We start from the raw sequence: 9,575 nt of genomic DNA on the forward strand, positions 1-9,575 counted from the left end.
GAAGCATCTGTAAAATCTATTAAATTTTATCAAGTTTTGTATCAAATTGTGTATAAGTTAATTACCTCCAAAAATCAGAAATCACTCAGGTCATCTCTGTTCACAAGACGATATAACCCGATTAAATTACAAAAGTTGCAAAAACACATGTAATAAATTCAGCATTTCCACTAAGTTAGATTTATTCCATAATCAGAAAATGTTTCCTGATATAAATCGTCACATCGGATGTTTAAGAAAAATCACATGAAAATTCTGACAGATTAGTAATTATCCTAAACATTTTTGCTCTCATTTCTGATTATGAACATCTTCTATAAACAGAATAAAACTTTACTTGCTTAAGTTAACTAAAATTCTCTCTGTGATGCACCAGAATGAAAAATAAAATATTTAATCTATAAATGCATTGCTAATCACACAGAAAATATACGCTATACTTAAAATGATAAGAAAAGCCTGGGCCTCTTCCCACTGCTCACTCCTGGATTAAAAACAGACACAATGAACTATCCTGAAAACTGCTTATCTTTCGTCTAATGATTAAGAACTGATGTTTGAGATCATACCACAAAACCACGCATCACGAAAGTACTTATTATGTAGAAACTACAGGAACTTAGTTTGGGTAAATACCTTGCCACTTTTTACCTTAGTGAGTATAAATATTCTTTAATTTCCTCCTCTTAAATATACTTTATTTATTTAGGGACGCATATATTTTCAGGGACACCAAGGTGAGTCTCTTGGAAGATTCAAGCAAGTAAATTATTTTCCTCTGTGATAAGTACCATAATACTACTACTGATAGCAGCCAGCATGTACTGATTTTTTATTATGTACACCACCATGTTCCAGGTACTGTTATTCTAAATTAACCTGATCCTCCGTAAAACACCAAGGATGACTTTTTTGTTTCCTCCCCCTTCTTCTTTCTGAGAAAGGGTTACATAGGGAAAATAAATCTGGACTCTGATTTGCTTATTGGAGCACATTTTGTATTGAAGGAAAGACTTTGGAGTCTGAAAAGTTGGAGAAGCTATACAAATGAAGAAGTATCCATGTTGTGATTTCAAGGTGATAATTCCTACTCCATGGGGTTATTACGAAGAATATTGAGAGAAATTCTATATGGCATTTATGATAGTACCTAGGAATAAAGGTAGAACCCCCAGTACAATATCATCTTTTATTTCTCTATTATTAACAGTTAATATTTTGATGGTTCATAGTTATCTTTATGGAATAAAACTAAGGAACTAACTCCTTCAATCCAGATTTGCTGTAAAAAGAGCATTTTACACCCAATTTCCTGAGAAAGGAACCACAGAGGAACCTCATTCAAATCACTTCCCCCTCCTTTTCTTATATCTTGGAAAGTGACGGAATCATCACATCCAAGACTCAGTTTATTCTCCCAACAGGGAAGACCTCATCTGTAGCTTTATGATACATAAAAGTAAACTGTTTACACAGCCAGTTGCCAGCTAACATTTTCCACATGTGAGGACTGCTAGATGAGTAGTTCTTCTCTTTTGCTCTCACTGAGATGAAAAGACACCAACAGAGTAAAGCACTAGTGTACATTTCAAAAGGTGTATGAAGAAGAATTTTTAAATGAATAGAATGTCAAATAAGGCCTACTTTATTTCCCTATGCTAAGACAAAATCCCTATAATTTTCTTCCAACGAGACCACCTTGGATCCTAGCTCTGATTGATGCCAATATAATCATTATGACATAGAAAACACAAAGGGAATTTCAGTTTAACCAACTCTGTATTATTGAGATACAACTTATGATATATTTATTACAGTATTTCAGAAGAAAAAGTCAAGACTGATTATAGGTTCTAAAGGTGTCTTTTAGTAGAGTACATGTCAATCTGGAGATAATTACAATGTGTTTTCTATTGAATATCAACATATTGTCAATGTTGGAAAAATTATGTCACAATGAAATATATTTTAGCAAATTCTTAAAAATTAACATTCTCCTTTATCATCCTTATTATTTAATGTTATAGTGTATGGTATGGGGTTATTGATAGGATAGCAAGTATAACTATGGAAAAGACAGAACAAGGTTTTCTATGTTCATTGAAAAAGAGAAGCAACTGATAAATTAGTAAAAATGATATCTTATCTTTCAATGTAAATAATCTGAGTTCAAGGAATTATTTACCCCTCTCCTTTCAATTTTTATTGAAGTAGCAAAAGAAACAGAAAAAGTAAGAGTGAACCTGTATCTGCACTAGAAACTAAGACTGCAAACACGCAAGGAAGTGATTTCAACAACATCAAAAACAAAACAAAACAAAAAACCATGGTTCCAAATCTAGGTGATAAATAGAGTTATTTGGGGAGTTTCATAACAATACAGTAGAATTTGGGATGTATATAATTTTGTTTATTTATTTCTTTAATTTTTCACTTCTCATTTATTTTGATGATCAGACAACTTTGAGAATGGCTAGTATGAGAGAAATCTGATTGTGGGAAAGGTCAATTCTACTGCAGTTGGCAATATAAAAAATTGATTAATTAAAAAAAGTAATCCCAGAGAAACATTCTCTAGCTTTCATAACATGGAGTCATTTGGGATATTAGAATAAAAGATACATAAGATACTTGCAGGTGGAAAGGCAAAACTTATTCCCTGGGAAGTTTTATGAAGAGAACCTAATGCTAATGTCAACAAAACAGTTATCCCTTGAGGCACATGTTTTACCTCCGCCTTAAATTTAATGTGATTGGCAAATATGGCTTATTTTGGCTGGCTAATAAAGAGATAGTCATATCTGAAAATGGTAGCACATCACTAAGATTCCTGGGTCTCCATAACAAACATAGAAATTAAATATTGACAGACATTCAAGCTTGTTGCTTTTCTTTCTTCATTATTTCTATATATCTAGGTATTTAATTTTTAAATTATTAAACTGTAATAACTTTCTCTGTGTCTTTCAACTGTCCTAAAAGATTTTGAACAAGAATCCATAAAATTGCTAACAGAGCTTGCTGAATAAATACTGAACAAAAACAGATTCTCAACTCACCCCAACCTACTCTCCTCCCAAATTCTAAGATATGTAAAGTGATTAAGTAGTTTAAAAGAGAATCACCAACTTAAAAAATCAAAACAAGATCCTCCAGATAAACAATTACTGAAAGAGAAAATTTAGCATCTAGAATTCCTCTTCCCAATAAGATGTGAAACAACATAAAGTCCACCAAGCTGAGATCAGTAGGTTTGAAACTAAACTCATAATTGTCACATTTTGAATGTCAGAGGCATTAAATAGCAAGTTGAATAATGCAGAAAACTAAATCAGACAGTGTGGCAAGACTCTTGAAGAGTTCTTAGAGAACTCTGAAGGAATACAAAATGTTACACAAGAAAAGATAAAAGATAAAAGACTGAAAGAAGAACCTTCCATCCATCAGTTAAAAAAAAAAATATATACCAAAAAAAAATTAATTCACAAGAGTAAAAAGGAGAAAAGACATCCAGAATCCTATCAGGTACAAGGTACTATTCCAGCAACAGGTACCTCAACATCTCTGACCTCACCACTATACGATTCATCCATGTAACAGAAAAAATTGTACCCCCTAAATCTATCAAAATAATTTTTTTTTTAAACCTACTTCACTGGTATTTCTGCTTTAGAGTGAGGCATGCTGAAGCTGATGGAAGGACAAAGGAAAATAAATGGCAGAAGGACAACGTCCCCACTTGAAATTTCAGAAGTCCGTGAGGACAGATCTGGAAGTTTCAGTGTATACTAAGAACAGCTCTGGACTCATTTAGGGAGAGCAGTTAGGGGAAAATATCAATGTTTAAAAATTTCAGGCAAATTTTCTGAGTAAATAAAACATATTGTTTTTCAATTAAAATATTACATTATCATTAATTTTTACATAAAAATTTTATTTAGTGCTTACACACATGAAAATACATTAGTCCCTTAGATTATAGCATTGAACATGACATACCCATTACTTTGGGGGCTGAGGTGAAAGCTGCTGCTCCATGAATTAATATAAATATATTGGAGACAGGAAACGTCTCAGGAGTTTTGCAAAGCTTTGCCCTGAAGGAATATGTGAACATGTTAGTTTGCATATCGAAAGCTGTTTTACCTCAGGAGGGCATCTCTGAAAGACAGTAGTGGCTGAATCCCACAAGGTGTGACGATTCTCAGACCTAAAGGTTTGGATTTGCTTTGTACAGCAAAGCAAATCTGTTATAAACTGCAGGATGAGAGCTGATCAAAGAGTGCTCACCCAAACAGCCACCTGTGGCTATAAACAATTAGCCCAAGGGACAGTTCCTGTTTAAAACTCTGGACTACCTGTCTTCATTCACAATAACCTGATAAAGAAAATATGGAGCCAATGTATCTCTGTTTAACCCCTCTCTTAAGTGATAAATTTACCTTAGAACTTAGAAGTTAATTTTTGAAAGATTTTGTAACCATTTGTTCATGTAGATAGAATTAGTTAAGGGATCTGTAGAAGCCTTTTGAAAAACTGTTAACCTAAGAGGAACTACCTGCTGTTATGTAAATCTGTTACTCCTGGCAACTGATCACTGTACCTGTAAATGACCATGTAAAACTTCACTCGTGGCCTCTGAGATTGACGGAGAAATCCAGGCCCCTGAGCACCCACTTTGCCTATAATCTTTATAAATCTATAAAACTACACGTTCGTCTCTGTATATTCTTTTATTTCCATTATTTTCCATTTTCTATTATTTTCTTATCCTTTGCAACCCTACCAAAGGGATCCTATTTTTCGCAGGGAGCATGGCCGCCTCCCTGCAGGAAGCTTACAATCTTGTGAATTGTACAAACAGGTAAATAAATTATTATGCCATTTAATATCTGTGTAACCTTGATTAGGTTGCTTAACTTTTCTATGTTATTTCCTCAATCATAATTGAGGTAATTTAATTTCAACTTGTGTTGTTTGGCTATCGTCAATTTAGCATCACTACAGCATCTTTCCAAGGTCTCGCCTGCATTTCCCAAAGGCCTTTCCCCATATGTTTCTATGTTAGGGTTTGCCAACAAAAGAGGCTTGTGTGAGCTTTAGAAGACAGAAAGTAGGAGAAACCATTATTCTCTGGAGGCAGCCACAGCCAGACAAATGAGCAGATTTCACTGCATCTTTTCAAAGATCACAGGAGAACTACCCGCTTGGCTGTTGCACACAAAGGCAATTAGTGAGCTTCACATAGAACCTTTAGCATTGCAGTAGTTTCCAAGACAGTTCTTGGGAGCTTTTGGCTGAGATTTCTGGTAGCTTTTCTGAAATTTTTTGCTAGATTCCTTGCCCTTCAGAGGCAGCTTCCCTGACCTTCCTTTTCACAGTTCTAACATTTCCGTAAGCCGTTATTCCTATATTAACTCTTTCATACCTGGGAAATTTAAAGTAGCTTTTGGTTGATGTTGGATCTTAGACTGTTATGGTTTTGGTAACAGGAGTGAGGTTGATTTGCCAACTCCCGGCACATATGTGTGTTAGCAAAGCTTCTGGGTATTTAAAACCTTCTGCTTACGAGTCCAATCAGTGTGATTGCAGATCGGCATGTTAATAGCTACACACCAGATGTTAGGGGCTATCCAGAGTTATTCTGGTAAGAAGAACAGATTTGGAAGAGTAGCTATAGTTGGAAACAATGTGAGATAGTTCTTGATAACTCACTAATATTCTGCAAGATCTCCCAGTGTCTTCACGGTCCAAACAGCCCAGTTCAACAAAGGTATGATAGGACTCTTCACCCCTTCATCTTTAACAATTTTCAAGATAGCTCTGAACTTGCCAATTTCTCCAGACATAAATCCACAAGAAACAACAGCAAACAGGGCACCATGATCTCTTTAATCAGACAAAGCAAAGAACCAATGAGTGACCCTAATGAAATGGTGATATGTTAATTCTCTAACCAAGAATTCAAAAATAGCAATTTTAAGGAAACTCAGTGATCTCCAAGATAAGAGAGAAAAGCAATTGAGAAATTTATTTGAGAAACTTAACAAAGAGATTAAAATATTTTTTTAAAAAAATATAATTTTTGGAAATGACATATACATTTGCTGAATTTTAAAAAATTCGTTAGTCTCTCAATGGCAGAATGGATCAACCAGAGGAATGAATCAATGTGCTCAAAGACAGGCTATTGGAAAATACACAGTCAGAGGAGAAAAAAGAAAAAAAGAAAGAAAAGGAATGAAATTCACCTACAAGACACTGAAATTACCTCAAAAGACCGAACCTAAAAATTCTTGGTGTTCAAGTGGTTTGTATTTGAAAAGCACACCGAGTTGGGGGACTCCTCCTGAGGAGGAGTGGGTGAGAGACAAGAAGGCAGAAGGCCAAAGTAAGGTGACTCAGGCATATTGACAGGGTGTCCAGAATAAGATGTGTCTGGAATATGCATTTAGGACAGATGTTAAAGCACCAAGTTTACAGAAGCTAGAAGCATGGTTAATATATTCATAGATTGTTCTAGAGAGGATGTTGTAAAAGAAACTAGGCCACAAGCAAGTGGACAGTGACAGTGTTATAACTCCATTCAAAGATGGTTCTGGAAGACTGTAGTAAGGGGAAATCCCAGTGTACAAATCTTTAAACAATGTACCTGGCCGTTTACTTTGCCTGGAAAGAGATTGCTAAGTGTACAAAATCTATGTTGATACGTTAGCTAACAAGGTTTTCTGAATTTTCAGGGATTTGGCAAAAATAATAATGATATAGCTAGATGGCCAAGGCTTGGAAGGAACAAAGGTTACAAAATGGATGACAAGAGAATCTGGAAAAGAGATATGTGCATGAAACTTTGGGAGTGGTCAGAAAATATGAGAATGATCATGTCCCATGTAAATGTTCATTGAAGGAGAGCAGCAGAAGCTCTCAATAATCAATTGGATTAGGTAACATGTACTGTTAATGTAGGTTGATTTTTTTTCCCAATGGTCTCATGAGCAAAGTTGCTAGGTGATAGTGATGGAAGTTATGGGTTCAGTGACATGGTTTTTCAATCAACAATCCTGATCTGTCTCTAGTCACTCTTTAGTGCCCTTATTAGTTATCTATTACTATGAAAATAAACCACCCCAAAACTTAGTCACCTAAAATAATCACAATTTTACTTAGCATATGATTCTGTGAGTTAGATGGCATTTTTTCTTATCCAAGCTGACTTGCTGATTTCTGCTTGTCTCTCTGATAAATTTCCAGAGATCCAAATGGTCATCTGGTGTCTGGAAGATCTAGGATGGCCTCACTCACATTTCTAGCAGTTATCAAGCTGTTGGTTGAATTGATATGGGCGAATGGGCCACATGTCACCCATTATTCTGCAGGCTAGCCTGGGCTTCTTCACAAGGTGGCAGACATGTTCCAAAAGTGGAAAGTGAGAAATTTCCAATTTGTGAACATTGCACTGGCCTAAGCAGATCACAGACTGGCTCAAACTGAAGAGAAGGGAAAACAGACTCCAGCTGAGAGACACAATTCAAAGTCAAATATCAAAGGAATATTCATACAGGGATCAGGTAAACTCTTATTTCTTTGAACTAATCATGGTTCTCAAATTTTAATTTGCCACAGTGTCCAACCTGCCAACTTCAGTTCCCAACATAGTAATGCACACTGGTGGCAGGTTTATTACGTTGGATCTCTTCAGTTAAGAAATGGGCAGTGAATTTTTCCTTCCTGAAAGAGAACTAACCCAAACATGGATTTGCCTTCTTGTTCACAATGTTTATACTAAAACTATATCATTTAACTTGTGAAAGAACTTGTTGTTCTGACCAAGAAACTTCTTTTGCAGAAAATTAGTGGCATCAATGGGCTCCTGACCATGGAATTCACTGGCCTTACCATGGATACCATTACCTTAAAGTAGCTGGAACCTTAATTTCATTGCAGATTCAAGGACTTCTTGTCCGCAGTCATTTGCTGTTACATTCCAAAGCAGTTGGTGGGTGTTTCAAGCCTCTTGAAAAACACAAAAGTTTTTTTTCTTTTTTGAGAATTATCCATTATAGTGCTGTAGGCTTTTATTCAGGCTGTATCCAAAATGATACAGTGTCCCAGTTAACTGAACCTCATAGGTTATAAAGTGGATAATGTTCTCAATAAATGGATGGTAAATATTACTACTCACTCCTTTCCCCGGCCAACTCAGTGTTTACTCACTGGATGTATAGACACTGGCCATAACGACAGAAATGAAAGCTATGCATGGGCTTGGCTGCATGATACTCTTGCATCAGACTACTGTGACTGCAGAGCCTGAATGTAAATGACAGAGTCCAGTTACAAGCATATATTGAAAAGTACCAGCCAGGCCTCTTCTGATGATTGTATATTCTTATATCACGGATAGGGCAATGATTTGTCCTCGCAGAGATGGACATATCTTCCAGGTACAGAATTTCCTTACTGCCCGTAGTGTGTCTGCCAACATCACAATTCGCAGACTTAAAGAGAGCTGTATCCATTGCCACAGTATGTCACACAACATCTCTATCAAAGGACAATTTTTGTGATGACAAAATTGCAGCAATTGGTTCACATCTACAAATTCATTGGTGAAAGCATATTTTTCATCAACCAAAATAAGCTTTTAAAGAAAATTGTGAAATGGTCAGATACAGTCTTAATTACAGAGTCATCTTGAAGAAAAAGTTCTTCAGGGTTATGGTGCAGTCCTGATGGTGCCATATATGCCTTCATAGTACTCAGTATATGACGGTCTTTCTCCCATGATTAGAATGCCTGGGTTCATCAAACAAAAGGTGGGGGGACTCTCGCACTATAAAGCCAAATAACCTGCTGAAGTATTTTCTTTTTTTCCTATTTCTGTAATAGGAGCTCAACAAGTTAATTCTATTTCCAAGGGAGAAATGCTTCTACCAAGAAACATAATCATTGTTCCATTAAACTGGAGGCCAATACTGCCCAGGCCATTTTTTCTCTCCATTCTCAGCAGAGAATAAAGGAAATTATAGTACAAGCTAGGGTGATTAATTAACCACTTCCAGAGAGTTTATTGAGTCAATCTAGTATGTATCTAAATTGCCCTTCAGCTGTATTGATTCTTTTTTGAGAGAGGATCTCGCTCTCTTGCCCTGGGCAGAGTGCAGTGGCATCATCTTAGCTCGCTGCAACCTCAAATTCCTCTGCTCAAGTGATCCTCCTGCCTTGGCCTCCTGAGCAGCAGCTAGGACTAGAGGTGTGCCCCACCACACCCAGCTATTTTTCCATTTTTTGTGCAGATGAGGTCTTATAATTGCCCAGGCTGATCTCAAATTCCTGGTTTCAAGCAATAGTCCTACCTCAGCCTTCCAAAGTGCTATGATTACAGGTGTGAGCTACCCTGCCTGGACTGTGTTTATTTTTCTATTGAGCTCATTTATCGGGTTTTCTCTTTCAACAGACAGACTGCCATCTTGCACCAATGTTAGCCATAATTTTTACTGCTTCAAACGGATATTAATAAGTTTATTCTTGCATACTAGATAGCAGTATAGCAGTTTAGAAAAAAATGACAAGCA

The 9,575-nt window shown here is 36.1% G+C and overlaps 1 pseudogene across 1 annotated transcript in view; it reads right to left on the minus strand.

Moving 5' to 3' along the window:
- Nucleotides 1–2,799, minus strand: part of LOC105822623 — a 4,907-nt pseudogene extending 2,108 nt beyond the window's left edge. Inside the window, exon 1 of the transcript XR_001138111.1 lies at nucleotides 2,732–2,799. The product of XR_001138111.1 is annotated as a heterogeneous nuclear ribonucleoproteins A2/B1 pseudogene (transcript). The remainder of the gene's footprint in view (nucleotides 1–2,731) is intronic.
- Nucleotides 2,800–9,575: the final 6,776 nt, after the last annotated feature.

Source organism: Propithecus coquereli, unplaced genomic scaffold, assembly GCF_000956105.1.
Source record: "Propithecus coquereli isolate 6110/MARCELLA unplaced genomic scaffold, Pcoq_1.0 Scaffold624, whole genome shotgun sequence".
Taxonomy (NCBI): Eukaryota; Metazoa; Chordata; class Mammalia; order Primates; family Indriidae; genus Propithecus; species Propithecus coquereli.